Source organism: Passer domesticus, chromosome 1 (assembly GCF_036417665.1).
Source record: "Passer domesticus isolate bPasDom1 chromosome 1, bPasDom1.hap1, whole genome shotgun sequence".
Classification (NCBI taxonomy): Eukaryota; Metazoa; Chordata; class Aves; order Passeriformes; family Passeridae; genus Passer; species Passer domesticus.
Window position 1 is genome coordinate 148,904,623 of NC_087474.1, and position 13,267 is coordinate 148,917,889.

A 13,267-nucleotide genomic window follows, 5' to 3' on the forward strand; every position below is an offset into this window, starting at 1 on the left:
CACTAATCTCAACAACTATTTCTGCTTGCTGGGAAGCATTTTTGTCTAATCCACTTGTACATATATATATGGAGCAAACAAAAAACAATTCACTTCTTAGCCTTCTCTTGGGGAAATAAAATTGAATTTGAGCCTTTCGTGAGAGTGAAGGTGTCAGATTAGATCTCAACCTCTTCTGGGCTTTTTTCCAGAATGGATAAGAAAAGTGAATGTGGGATTCAGAAATTATCTTACTATATTAAAACCCAATACTTCTTTACATATATGCTTCATATTCCCCTCTTTACGCAGGCAAATACTGCAACATTTTTCTCTTGTTTTTTAATTATTTTGGTAGTTTAAGCTGACTTTTGCTTTTGCAATTGATGTGCTTGGCAAATCTGCCAGTCACAGCCTCCTTCCCCTTCACAAACCCAATGGAGCTCAGACAAGACATCCCATTTAAGTGCCCTGGTTAAGCCAATATTCCCCCAGCACAGAGCTTGTGGCTGCACCCCTGGCTGCTGCCACTCAATTGTACCCACAACACAGCAGTGACACGACCTAAAAGGGCCCAGGCATTGTGAACTTGCTTGGGGGAGTTATTAAAATGCTGTGGGAGAACACTTAAAAGAAATGGTGCAGATCATCGTGTCAGCTCAGGTGAAGAAGCTGGGAATGACTGAACAACAAAAAGGTGGGTAAATTACAAAAGGGCATTGTGGTGACGGATGTTAAATTAGGGAAAGCAGCTGAAGTTTTTGAGTTCAAAATGAAAGCAAGAGAAGTATTCAGAAGAGTGGAGAAGAACAACGGTGCTCCTACTATCAAAATTACAGATCAGGTGATTAGCTTCAGCAGCATAATTTCAAGGCACTTCATAAAAATTTTACCGAGAGAAACCAGTACAAATCTAGAGTCGAGCTCTGTGAGTAGCTATTGCTCTTTTTCTCTGAAACACCTTAATGCCCATCTTGACATTGTTCATTTTATCCTTTCTAAAAAAATCTGTTAACTTCAATCACAAGGACTTCTCTGTTTGGGTATGTTATGGGATATTCCTTTTTGGGAAGGACCACTTGTGATTTATTAGAAAGGCTGTCCACTGAACTGTTTTTAGTTCCTTGTCCAATCCTGTTCTGAGTATTTTCTTAAATTAATTTGTTCTCTTCTCAGGAAAGAGTTGGCACAGAATTCCATCAGGCTTCCAGAAACTATTTCAGGCAAAAAGAGTTGAGACTGATTTTTTTAAAACTTTTTTAGATATCTACCTGAAGTCCATTATTTAAAAACCTGTGTCACCTAACTCCCCAAACCAGTGCTCATCTTTGCATACTTCAAAACCTGTATGATTTTCAGAGGTGCTGAAAATAAGCAGTTGTTGCCAGTGTCATAGAGATATTGGTTTCAGCAGCTGCCATCTCAGTTTGGATATACTTATAGCCTCAGGGAAGCCAAGAACAGAACAGATACAGATGTGGTGAATCTATTCCTGTTAACACTGAACGAACACGACCTTGTCATTGATTTCCATGGGCGGAACAGCTGAAGCTGTGAAAATCACGTTCAACTTCAAACAAAATTTTGTTCCCTTTAAAATTAGAGATTAATGATTGCTCTGTTGAAAAAAGTAATCCAGTCAGGTTTTGAACACTGGTACAGTGACATGCCAGCAAATGTGATTCCAAATAAAGGTCCAGGTCTCAACAGTGTAGCTATTTCATCTGTGCTATTTTTGTCCTTTTCCAGTTGCAGTTATATCCATTCAACCCCAGCACATTTTAATTAAGAGGAGGAGAGATGGGCAGGGGGAGGAAGGAAGCTGAAGTAAAAACTTTGGCTGGAAACCTAAGTAGGAACTAAAAATGTGAATTTAATTCCCCGGAGACAGGACAGAAGAAAAGAGGCAGCCTTTCCTTGTCCCAAAAGCCAAGTTTCCATACGATGCACTGGTGAATTCATGGCAGACAGCTGCAGTATTTCACAAAATCCCATGAAAAAGGAAGCAGGAGTAGGGGGAGAGCAGAAACACAATCCTCTTTCCAGAAACTGAGTCTCAAACACAGCAAAAGCCAAGAAAACTACCTTGAGGAAGTACATCCTATGAAAATTCCTTCCAACTTCTGAACTCACAGACATCTATTTTCTACTACATCTCAACAGAAGATGGTTGCTCAGCCCCAGGGATATGAATAAAGAGCTATTAAACTGCTAACACCATCTTCATATGAAATTCCACAGTAGAATGAAAAAATAAAGTAAATATATGCTTTCTATAAAAAAAGAAAGAAAGAAAAAAAATCATTCTTCCAGCTTCTACTAATAGCATCCTACTTCCTACTAAATACAAGAACAGGTCTCTGGATTCATGGCTGAATTTTGCTGGATTTTACAGCCCAGACTTTATGGCTGTAGCATATTCAGGTATGTTTCATATTTTAAAAGCTCCCAAATGGATACATATAAAAGCACAAATAAAATATGGGAGTGGAACAGGTGGCAGAACTTGATCTATTTATATATTTTTTGTTTTTTAAACTTCAGAGCCACTGCTTTCCATTTACTTCACCAGCATCTGTAATTACATGTCCATAACCAAAGCCCAGTTTATGAATTTAGCTGAAATCAGGCACACATTGTTCAGATGACTCATAAGTTTTATCAGCAATTATTTCCTATTTACCTCTAAATTCTGGGTTCAAATACTGCAGAACATGCTGTTTTATAATAATGCACCAGCAACCCTAGTACATACATAGCAATTTAGGATGACCCCACACTTTTACATTCTGCAGCCTGTTCACTAACCACTTCTTAATCCACATAGCAGGAAACAAGTTGATACCAGTATCTATTATAGGCATATTCCTATTCCACACTGCACTACCTGAGAATCATGGATACAGCAAAGTTAAACTGCAGTTATACAATTCACTTCCATCATCAAGTTTTAAAACCAGGAAAAAGATGATACAGTCTATTGGACATTAAAGTAATAAAGTGGATAATACTCTGCGTTCGGAGCATTACACTCAAGAGCTGGATTTTCTTTTCAATACAGTGGCACACATTCAAGTACTGACTGAAAAAGAAAGTGACTATCAAAAACACTGGGTTTATATATTGCCAATGAAACTACCTAATGAATTAAAACCTCAAACATTTAATAAGAATAAAGCATGCCTTTGTATAACAGCTTTGAATTATGAATAACTATTTTATAGGCAAGTATACACATATATATCTTCAGAGTATATACGTGTGCCTAACATATGTACAAATATTAAATATGTATTTATATAAAAATGCCCCAATCTTTAAGACCACCAGAACACTGCAAACACAGAAAACAACATGCAGGGACTCAGGAAAAAATCTAATAGTTTCATTATTTTAACTCAATTTACCTATAAACTGTAAGTTTAGTCAGGAATTTCTAAACTCATTTGTTTGATGCTATTGCTCAATTTCAGAGACCCTTATATTCAGTACTAATTAATGATCCATACCCTTTTGCTGCACCACTAATAAGAAACTGTGGTCAAGCAATTAAAATTCCAATCTCCAGAGTGCCCCTCCCCACAAAGAGAAGAGGAAGGGAAGTGGCAATCAAATGAATTAATCCTCTGATAGACATTGAAATAGTTTGGATTTATTTTTTGATCTGCAAGACAGGCAACATAGCTTCCAAAAAACCACTTCATTTATTTGTGCTTCTGCCAAGTCCCAAGACTCCACAATGAATGCTTTGTTACTGTTCATAGATGACTTTTCTGGGGGGAAGAAACAGGCTTTTAATGAGAGAAATACTACAGACCAACTTGGTCAGGTTCTTGGCCAGTCGCCTTTCTGAGGAACTGGGACTCTTCTGACACATTCAAACTGTTTCCTAGGAGGGAAGACAAAGACCATGGAGGGAAAGCCAGCAAGGCTGAGGAAAGCTCTTTTGTTACTGCAGGAATGAGGACAGGATGTGTAGGTTTACAATACGAAAGCAAAAGGAACAACACACCCGAATCTGACTGAAGACACTTGATCAAGGAATTCCCCTTTGCAGGAGAAGAGCACAGAGTGTCCTCTACCATAATATCAGAATTTGCCTGCTAGGCTTTATGTGGGAGATCAAATTTCCTCTAAACTCAAGCCAAGTGCATGCCTTACAGTGAAGCACTGTATAAAAATGAGATGAGCTGCTGGTGCCATCATCAAAACTAAACCCAAAGAAAAGGATCTAGGAATCAGACTAATCTGATGTAATTTTCTAATTTTCTAATCTTAGAAAAGATTAGGAATCTATGAAGATATGTCACATGATCCTTTCAGCAGCTTTAATGTGGGAATAGACCAAAAAACAGTCAACAATCCTGCTTGTCAGTGTTTCCACTACATTTCCTACAGAAACATCTGTTACCACGCACGGACAAGTATTATCCATTAACATCATCTCTGTTTCCCCCATGCTGAAATGGATTTGAAATGGTAAACCTCCTGTTCTGCCAAAAGCATCAGATCTCCACCTCTGGGAGAGAATAGAAATTAGTTAAAATAAACACCTTGTGAGAATAAAAAATCCCCTTTATGCTTTGGCCATTTCTCACACTGTAGTGAGACTATGCTCAGCTTCCCATTTTCTGCTGTTTTAAAGTAATTCCACTGAAGTCAGTGAACTGTCTATTCATCTCATAAAGAGACAGGCTTGGATTTAAATCATAAGGGGCTGGTTTTAAATCCTTTTTAAAATATACTGCACTTATTATACTTTTTATGTGGACCACAAGAAGGAATATTTCAAAAGAATAACTTCAGAAAGATCCCGAAGACAAATATATCTTTTTAAAATAAAGTTTACCTGAAAGGAGCACCTTAGCAATTGGCCCCAAAATGTAGCTAGTAAGCAATCAGGCTTGAAATTTGAGTTTTCAGTAGGGTACAAATAGGCTGGATTAAAAAGATCAACAGCTGCCTTTTAAAAATATAAAGAATACTTCACAGTGCGCTTTTAAATTTGCAGCTGCTTTTATAGGAAAGGTGAAGCTATGTTAAGAAGGGCTATAAGCACCATCACACACTTGCACTCAACAAATGAAGGCAGTACCTTCAAAGTACCTTGCAATAAGCAATTTTATGTAGTTAAGTGAATTTTTTTGTCAACAAGGCAAGAGATTTGCGGTCCTGGCCCCATCAAACAGGAGAAAATGGGACTAAATAGGCTCTTCTCAGGAAGCCATGCAAGCGTGCAGTTTGTGAAACCTCATGGTTTTGACAGCTTGAATAGGTCACAGTGATTAGCCACACTGTGTTATCGACATCAGACTTCAAAAAACGTAACTCACCACTAAAAACGTCTTAGAAGTCAAGAAATGGCAGGGGGAAACCCAGCAGAGGTCTTGGCTGGAGCAATGGGCAGCCCCTGTGGATGCTTCCTCCTTCCCAACTGCACCAGGGGCCTCCACTCTGATTCCAGCACTTGGGAAGCTTACACACATAATGGAGATTACACTGCCAGGCCATTCCCTGCTTCGTGTAACACCAAACATTCTTCCCTTGCTTATCCTCAGTTTCTTTTCTTGAGACTTTGCCTGTGGCGTGGGCTGACTCAGCCACCGATTCCCTAGGCCTGATGTCTCCCTTTAGCAAACACTTCAACAGTTTCTGAGTTTCCTCAGCATAAATGTCTCCTAGGGAGGGAAGGCTTTATATGCCTTCTTATCTTATGCAGTGTGATTTTGTCAGCTGTAAAGCCTCTAAAGATAAATTCATTTTCATGTCTCCACAAAGCCATGGTTTTGTACTGCACATAAGGCAGCAGGAGCAGCGCACACAACTCGGGCCCCACCAGGCTGCGGCAGCAGCCTGAGAGCTTCACCTGCAGCCAGCACTGCCACCCCTTCTCTCCGAGGTCACTGCTAACATCCCCCCTCTGTGGGCTGCATTTCCATGGTCTAATAATAAAGTTCATGTTTAAAGTTAACAGCATGCATGCTCGAGGAAGTAGGATGAATTTCAGTGCTGGGGTGAGATTTTCTCTATTTCTGTTCAAAACAGATTAACAGAAACTACTTAGACACAAACTTGTGTCACACAGAAACACAATGGAACTGGAGGATGAATACATGACACCAGCACTTAAAATGATAAAGTGATTAAAAGCAATCACAGGTTGTCAGTAACCTGGTACACAAAATTTTCAAACTGGTAAAATAATAATAAACTAAAGGCAGACTGTTTCCATTGGGTGTTTCTCAACATTTCCCATTATAATGTCCATTACTCACACCTACTACGCTGAATGTCTTAAAGTTTCCTTCAAGTAATTTAGTTTATTTTAAATTTCAAAGTTTCTGTTTCAATCAAATGGATGTATTCAGTTCAGAGTTTTGATATGTCACTAACAATAATTGCATGAATTCTAGAGTCAAGGTCCCATAAGCTATTTAACTGTCTTTCAAAATTTACGTACTGCAGCAAAATAAATGCATATACATCTCTCTTTTCATAATCTGCAAAACACATCCCAGAAGCACAATGTTTGGTTTAAAAGAAGTTGCTTATAGCTTCATCTAGGAGACACTGATGCTATCTTGAAGAGCTTGTACTCAAAAGAAGCAGGACTCAGTGGAGAACAGGGAGCAGCTACATTGCACAAGTGTCTCTTATAAAATAAACTACAAATTGAAAAAACTACTGCCAAAACCTGACGACTGTCGCTATCTAACCTATTACATTTTTAAGTAAAATGTGACACAGCTCATTTGCTACACTGTTATGTGACACTGAACTCTGCAATTAGAACTAGGCAGATCTTTCATAATGGAAGTGGAAAACATCTGAAACTGGCAATTTGGGAGCTGAACATGGAAATTAGCAGTCACATTTTGAGAAAAAGCATTGTGGGACCTGTGAGTCACTCACTGATAACCAAACTGGAGCTTCTGCTTGTCCCCAAGGCCGAATGTTTCCCAAGTTTAACAAAAAAAAGGAAAAAAAAGGAAAGGAAAAATTTAAAAATGAAAAAAATACATAGTTTAGTCAAATGAAGCAGGTAATCCTAGTCAAAAGTATAACAGAAAAATGTAACTTCATGTAAAGCAGAGAAATGGAGCAAAATACATTTCTTCAATGGAACAGTAGCACTCAGATTTCTAAGGGCCTTCTACCCAAAACTGACACTGTATTTTAAAATCTTTTACCTATATGTCAGGAATAAGTTGATTCATAATTTCTTGTGCACTGCTCATGCTTGTTTCCCTGCCTCTGTCAGTATTTATAGATCCCTCTCCCATCACCCACACACTCAGATGGAATTCAAGGTGTCTGGCATTGCCAGCATGCTATAATTTTTCTATTTACATGAGTAATCTCAAGTGTCAGAACAAATATTTCAGCCGCTAGTGATTATGTGAAAAATACATAAGGGTATTACAGTTTTAGAGGATGCTGTTATTTCAGCAGGCACACAAATCATTAAGCAGTACAGGGTAGACTGAAAATGGCACTCACTGAGAGGGAAATTATTATGCTGTGTATGATTGTACCTCTTTTACAGATGGCTAAACTGACACAGGCAAGTTAAACTGCCTTCCTCAAAGTCATGCAGTAAGTCACAGACAGTTCTCAGCATTACACTCAATTTCTACCTACATTACTATTCCTCTTTAAACAACTCAAAGAGATCCTAGCGCTCATGAAAAGTGGATTTGCAATGCCTACTGTAAGAAGACCTTTGAGGACCTTCTAAGATCTCCAGGATTTATTTTGAAAAGCAGAGCTGCAATCTGTTGCAAAGTTTCAGTTCACCATTTTCATTCTTCACTGGACTATACCAAGAGCTTTCAAAATGAACAAACTCAGGGCATGCATTCAGCTAAGAACTTGCTGTAACTCCTGTGGCTGGGCTGTGCACCTAAAGGCATCAGATCACCATAGAAGTCTTTGTTTTGGGGAATCCTTTCGTTTGCAGCCTTACCAACAGGACAGGCCAGGGGCCATATCCAGAATTCCTGGTTCTGAAGCCCAAGCACAGCCTCACACTGCCCCCACTCTACCTAATGTCATTTGCAAGACTACCCAGCAGGAGAGTGGCAGACCTGGAAAGAGGCTTGGCTGTACACCTATTTCCTGGCTCATCTACAGGCTAGAAGAAAACTACCTGAAGCAGACAGATTGCCCTCTGAGGCACTGGAAGGGAGAGAAGGGCTCACATGACACCACTCCTGGTATTTCAAGGGGTCAAGGAAACAGGACTGTGTATGCAGGAAGGGTGATGAAAAGAGTTGGACAATGAAACATTAAACCACATCCTTGTGCCTCAGTTCTTTGGCTCCCAATTGAATGGAGCTCTTTTCTACCAGGGATTATGGTTTTCTCTAGGAATAAGCCACTGAAATCCTATCAACAAACTACAACAATCAACAATTAAAGCATAAGCACACCAGTCATTAGCATTGGCTGAAAGGTTTTCGGAAACCACCTGCACTTGGAGCAGGCACGGGCAATTCTCAGAACCGACACACAAAGACTGAGACTGAAACCCAAGTGTGCTGCCATAGGACTGTGGATGGCATCGTGTGCTGCTCTTTGCATCTCAAAGTCTCTTACCAAGGTGACAGCTCTTCTGTTCTCATCCCTGAGGAGCTGTAGTTACTGTATCTTAGAAAATGCCAATGATCTGTGATGGAATATGGTCCTCCTGGAACTTCAGTGCGTAATGCAATTTGGGGTGAGAAATACTTGGGAGGAGGGGCAGGTTTATTACTTTTAAATAGCCTCATCCAAAACTATTCTACAGACAGGATCTCAAAAACTAATTAGTGAACACAGTGAACAAGGGAAGCAATGAAAATCCTCGCAAAAAAACTGATTTCAGAAAGTGGTTTTTTTCCATGAAATGGTTTTGTGAAGTGCTTTAAAAATACGTCTTCATTCAAATTCTTTTCTTTCTCTACAAACAAAACAGAACTGTGAATTGACATTTTGATTTAAAATGTCTTTTTAAGATCAAACTCCTTTTCTAATAAATATTGCATAGAGTTTCCCAGCATCCATTCTGTCAGCTGGAAAATTTATACAGTTATGATTCTATTAGGTTTCTTGCAGTGGACTGGGCATTTAATCAATGAGAGCAAAGAGTATCTAAATAGGGTTAGGCTGCAAATTCCTTTCAGTGAGAAGTTAAATCCCCATTAGCTTTGAGCCATAAGCCCCCCTGGGTTTAGCACGCAGCTTAAAAGATAACTCTGTGAGGGGTCACGGCTCTTTACTGAGGCACAGAAAGCCTATTTCACAGATCTTCCTGCAATAATAATGTAAATATAATCCCGTTTCAGTGGGCACTTTATCCTTACAGAAAACAAGCAGTGTTTTCTGTCCCAGAAAAAAAAAAAATCACATTAATCTTCGATTTAAGGGTAAAGTAATTCCCTGCTTCATTCAAGCCCTACTGTAGAGAACTGCCCTGGCCCTGTGCTGATGCCGGGGCCACCAAAGTCCCCCCATCTCTCTGCAGGGCAAGAGAGGCTGCTCTCAGCAGCTGCTTTCAGCAAGTGAAGCCCACTCGGCACATCAAAACACATTTGCTAAATACCGGTTCTGACTGTTTCAGGTTAGGTCAAAGCCAGGTTAAAATAGTACAACCTATTGTTTTTCAAAGTCTGCAAACTGCCTGCCAAGTACTTTTCGGTCAACTAGTACAAGAGGCTGATAACAGAGGCTGGAAAAGAAACTGAGCTTCAAAGGGCTGTAATAAAATGCAACCCCGGTTCAAATAATCACAGAGAAAACCATTTGTTTAATCAGTGAGAAGAATGCTAATTTGTTTGTATCTCAAATTTATTTGCCATTTGTACTACTGGACCACTTACGCGGATTAGTGAGGAACCAGGGCATGACAGCCTCAGATGCTGTGCAAACACAGAACAAAAAGCTGGTCCCCTCCCAAAGATCTTAGAAATCAAGAACAAGTTAAGGGACAATAGGGACATGACAAGGAAATAAGCAGGCAGAAGAGCCCACAGTAAAAATCATGCATGTATCTCCCCGTGTTGTTACAGATGCATTGCATTCCCTGTAAGAGAGATGGGAGTAGCAGGTGCCGTTTGTAAAAACACTGAAAAAACCTGAGTGGGGTGATACAGTTGCTAGGATGCTTTTACAATTAGTAGTGGCAAGAATTTTCCCTTGTTCTCACTGCTACTTCCTAAGAAGGGATTCCGTCAAGACATAAACTTTCAGCACCACCTCAGGCATAAAAAAGGTTTTCACACTGGAGCAGTAGCCTGAATTCTGCTACTAGGTATAAATACAGATCTAAAAGCATTTATTTGTCTGAAGCAAGGACAGCTGAAGTGACTGGGAGCAGACAGGCAGATGAGGATGCCCAGCAGAGCCTGTATGGGCAGGCAGACTGGCCTCGAGAACAGAATGAAAAGTCCTCAATACCTGGGCAGACTACCAGCAGCTCTGCTGAACCTCACAGTCTCTGTCTTGGCCTCGCACGTTCAGGCCAATGCACACAAAAGGGAACAAATACCCTGCTTGTGTGTTTGTCCTGTGAGACCTGGGGATAATCCTGTTGCAAAAGTAAATAAGTTTGCCAGGCTTGCAGACTGAAAGCAAAGGATAGTACATGTGTATGTTTCATTAGTGTAACCGGTTTTCTTTAAGCTCCGGTGTGGGAGCACCTTTGAAATGAGGAGACGAAAGCACAGCCTTCTCAGCCACATCATCTGTGCTTTTACAGAGGCTTGGGGATACACAACAGGGATAACTATCTGTTTGAGGCTTGTTTGCTTTATTTAGCTCAAGGGCAGGTCTCTCCGCTACTTGCAGAGAGCACAATCAGATTATATCAGTGCTGCTGCTTTTTTTTTTTCCTTTTTTTTTTAACAGCAGCAGCACTGATGGGCACAGAGGGGGAAAGAATGTATCAAGAATAATTTCTGCCTCAAAGAGCTTCTGATCTCAAGGTCACTTACAATTTCTGCCAAAGTCACTGGGTTCATTATCAGTGGGAATTAGCTCAGGTCAAATGGTCAAAGCTGAAGATATGAATAGTCTATAAAGAAGCAAAGAATGGGAAGTGGGAGGAAAACTAACACTGGCAGGTTATATAGCAGCATGAGTAGCTGTTGAACTCCAGTTCAACAAGAGATATCCCAAATGGAAGCACTGAAAAAGAGCTTTGAGGTCAGCTTTAGTGCTGACACCATACCTCAGTGCAGATTGCAAACACCAGTCTGTCTGCATCCTACAGTCAGAGTGACTCTTCTCTCATCTTGCACACCAAAGACCATGAGAATCATATCAACATATATTTCTAAAGAGATCACTCACATAAATAAGCTGACCTTTGGACTTATTGCTATTGTAAGTTTGTGCTCCAGTTTTTAAAGGACAAGTTTGAAAATCTAGATTTCAGCAAATATCAGAAACTGATAATTCAATATTTATCTATAATTCAATACTCATCTACAACTCTTTAAAGACCAATTCTGCAACTGCCTCCCTTTTAGAGACTGTAAGAGGCTGAAGTAAAGTTGGTGGCAGAGAGAGACCCTAAAGCAAAACCTTTGAGGAATCTGCCTGATTGGTTACTGATTTTAAGACAAAAAATATGAGGATCTGGGAGAGGATTTTAAGCTAGCTGGTGGCAGAGGTATGTCTGTGACATTTACATCTCTTCCAGCACAGAGAGAAACTTATTCTGGTGGGTAAATAATGGCCCACTAGTTATCCTAAGTTAAGAGCTGAGAATACTGGAGTGCTGTATACACTCTGTTTAACTAAGGGTTACTCTGTAGTTCTTTCATTAAATGCATGATGGATTAAAAAATGTACAAGCCTATCAATTGCAAAGAGGGTAGACCAGTTCTGAAGTATGTGGCGGTAAATAGAGTACTAGGTCACTTCAGCTTCCTCCAGACTGTTTTTCACACTATTTATATTGCACTGCCTTGTCTTAGCCCACTGAAGGGACAAACCATCATCACCTTCAGAGGCAGGACTAGGAGACTTGAAGGGTTCTTGCAGATTGACAGCACAATCCCTGGATCTCAGTTTAGCTTACAAACACTAGACCTGGCTCACACTCTGAGGTTTATAGGATTTGTACTTAGCATGCAGTGACACTAATGATCAATGACCAGAAAGCACTCTTCAACAAAAGTGTTAATGAGATAATTCAGTAGCAACAGATATACAACAGAGCAACTATATAGACACAAGCCAATACAATAATACATGAACATTTATAAATGCACACAGGTGTACATGCATCTTTTCAGCACATGCCATGTCCTAGGGTACTGTTAGAGATTTCTGGCTCCCCATTCCTCCAGCAGCTGTTACCTGATCACAGTGGTTCTACCCCTCAACCCCTGGGACCAATCCTGCATTTGTTCCTCTGTCAGGAACTGAGCACCAGCAGCAGTCTCCCCCTGAGCCAGCATGTGCCCCAGCCCCTCTGCCTCTCCCTCCCATGGGCACACACTGCACACCCCTCTCACCCACCCCACTGAGTGCCAATCTCTTCCCTCACTGCCCAGAACACCTCACCTTCCATTTTACCCTTTCCTTGCCACAGCAGCAGCCTCTGAACTCTTCTGCCAAGGAAAGGAAGGAGGAAAGAGGGAGCACAGAGATCACCATGCCACTGACCCAGGTTGCCCTTGCTTCCCCCTTTGCTCCGTGCAGAAGCTGCCCACTGCTGATGAGCCCAGCACCTCTCCCACCCTGGCAGTGTCCTGTGCTGGGACAGGTGCTGCAGGAAGCTCCCAGGCTGTGCTGTGCACCTTGCAGAGCTGACTGTCCCCATGGGAAAGCACAGCAGCAAGGACAGAGGCATCCCATGAGCTACATGCTGTATTCTGGTGAATGATGACATGTTCATGTCAGGAATTCTATCTACCCTTACACAGAAATATTGTTTCCCTGACAAAATATCTTTATAACACTTATAGCACTCTCTAACCAGTATTTTGATGTCACTTCACAGCAGCTCAGCACCCACCAGTCAGATCAATTTGTGGCAGTACGGTTTTAGTGCTCTCTGCAAATGGATGCCTTGGATAAATAAGGAACAAGGTATCCATGCTGGACCACGACATGGCCACCGCCACGTTCTGGCAGGCATGGGGAGTTAAAAGAAACTAAAAGACAAAATATATTTAATAATATAAAGTCAAATTAATTTTTGAGAAAGGGATTGTGATTTTAAGGAAAAGAAAACTTTATCAAATCAAGGACACTGTATCCTAAAAACAAAACAAAACAAAACAAAAACCAACAAAAC

General features: G+C 40.5%; 1 protein-coding gene across 1 annotated transcript in view; it reads right to left on the reverse strand.

Annotated features, from left to right (window-relative positions):
* The window catches only part of SNTB1 (syntrophin beta 1), a 111,906-nt gene that overhangs the window by 58,279 nt on the left and 40,360 nt on the right, over positions 1–13,267 (reverse strand). The window lies entirely within an intron of this gene.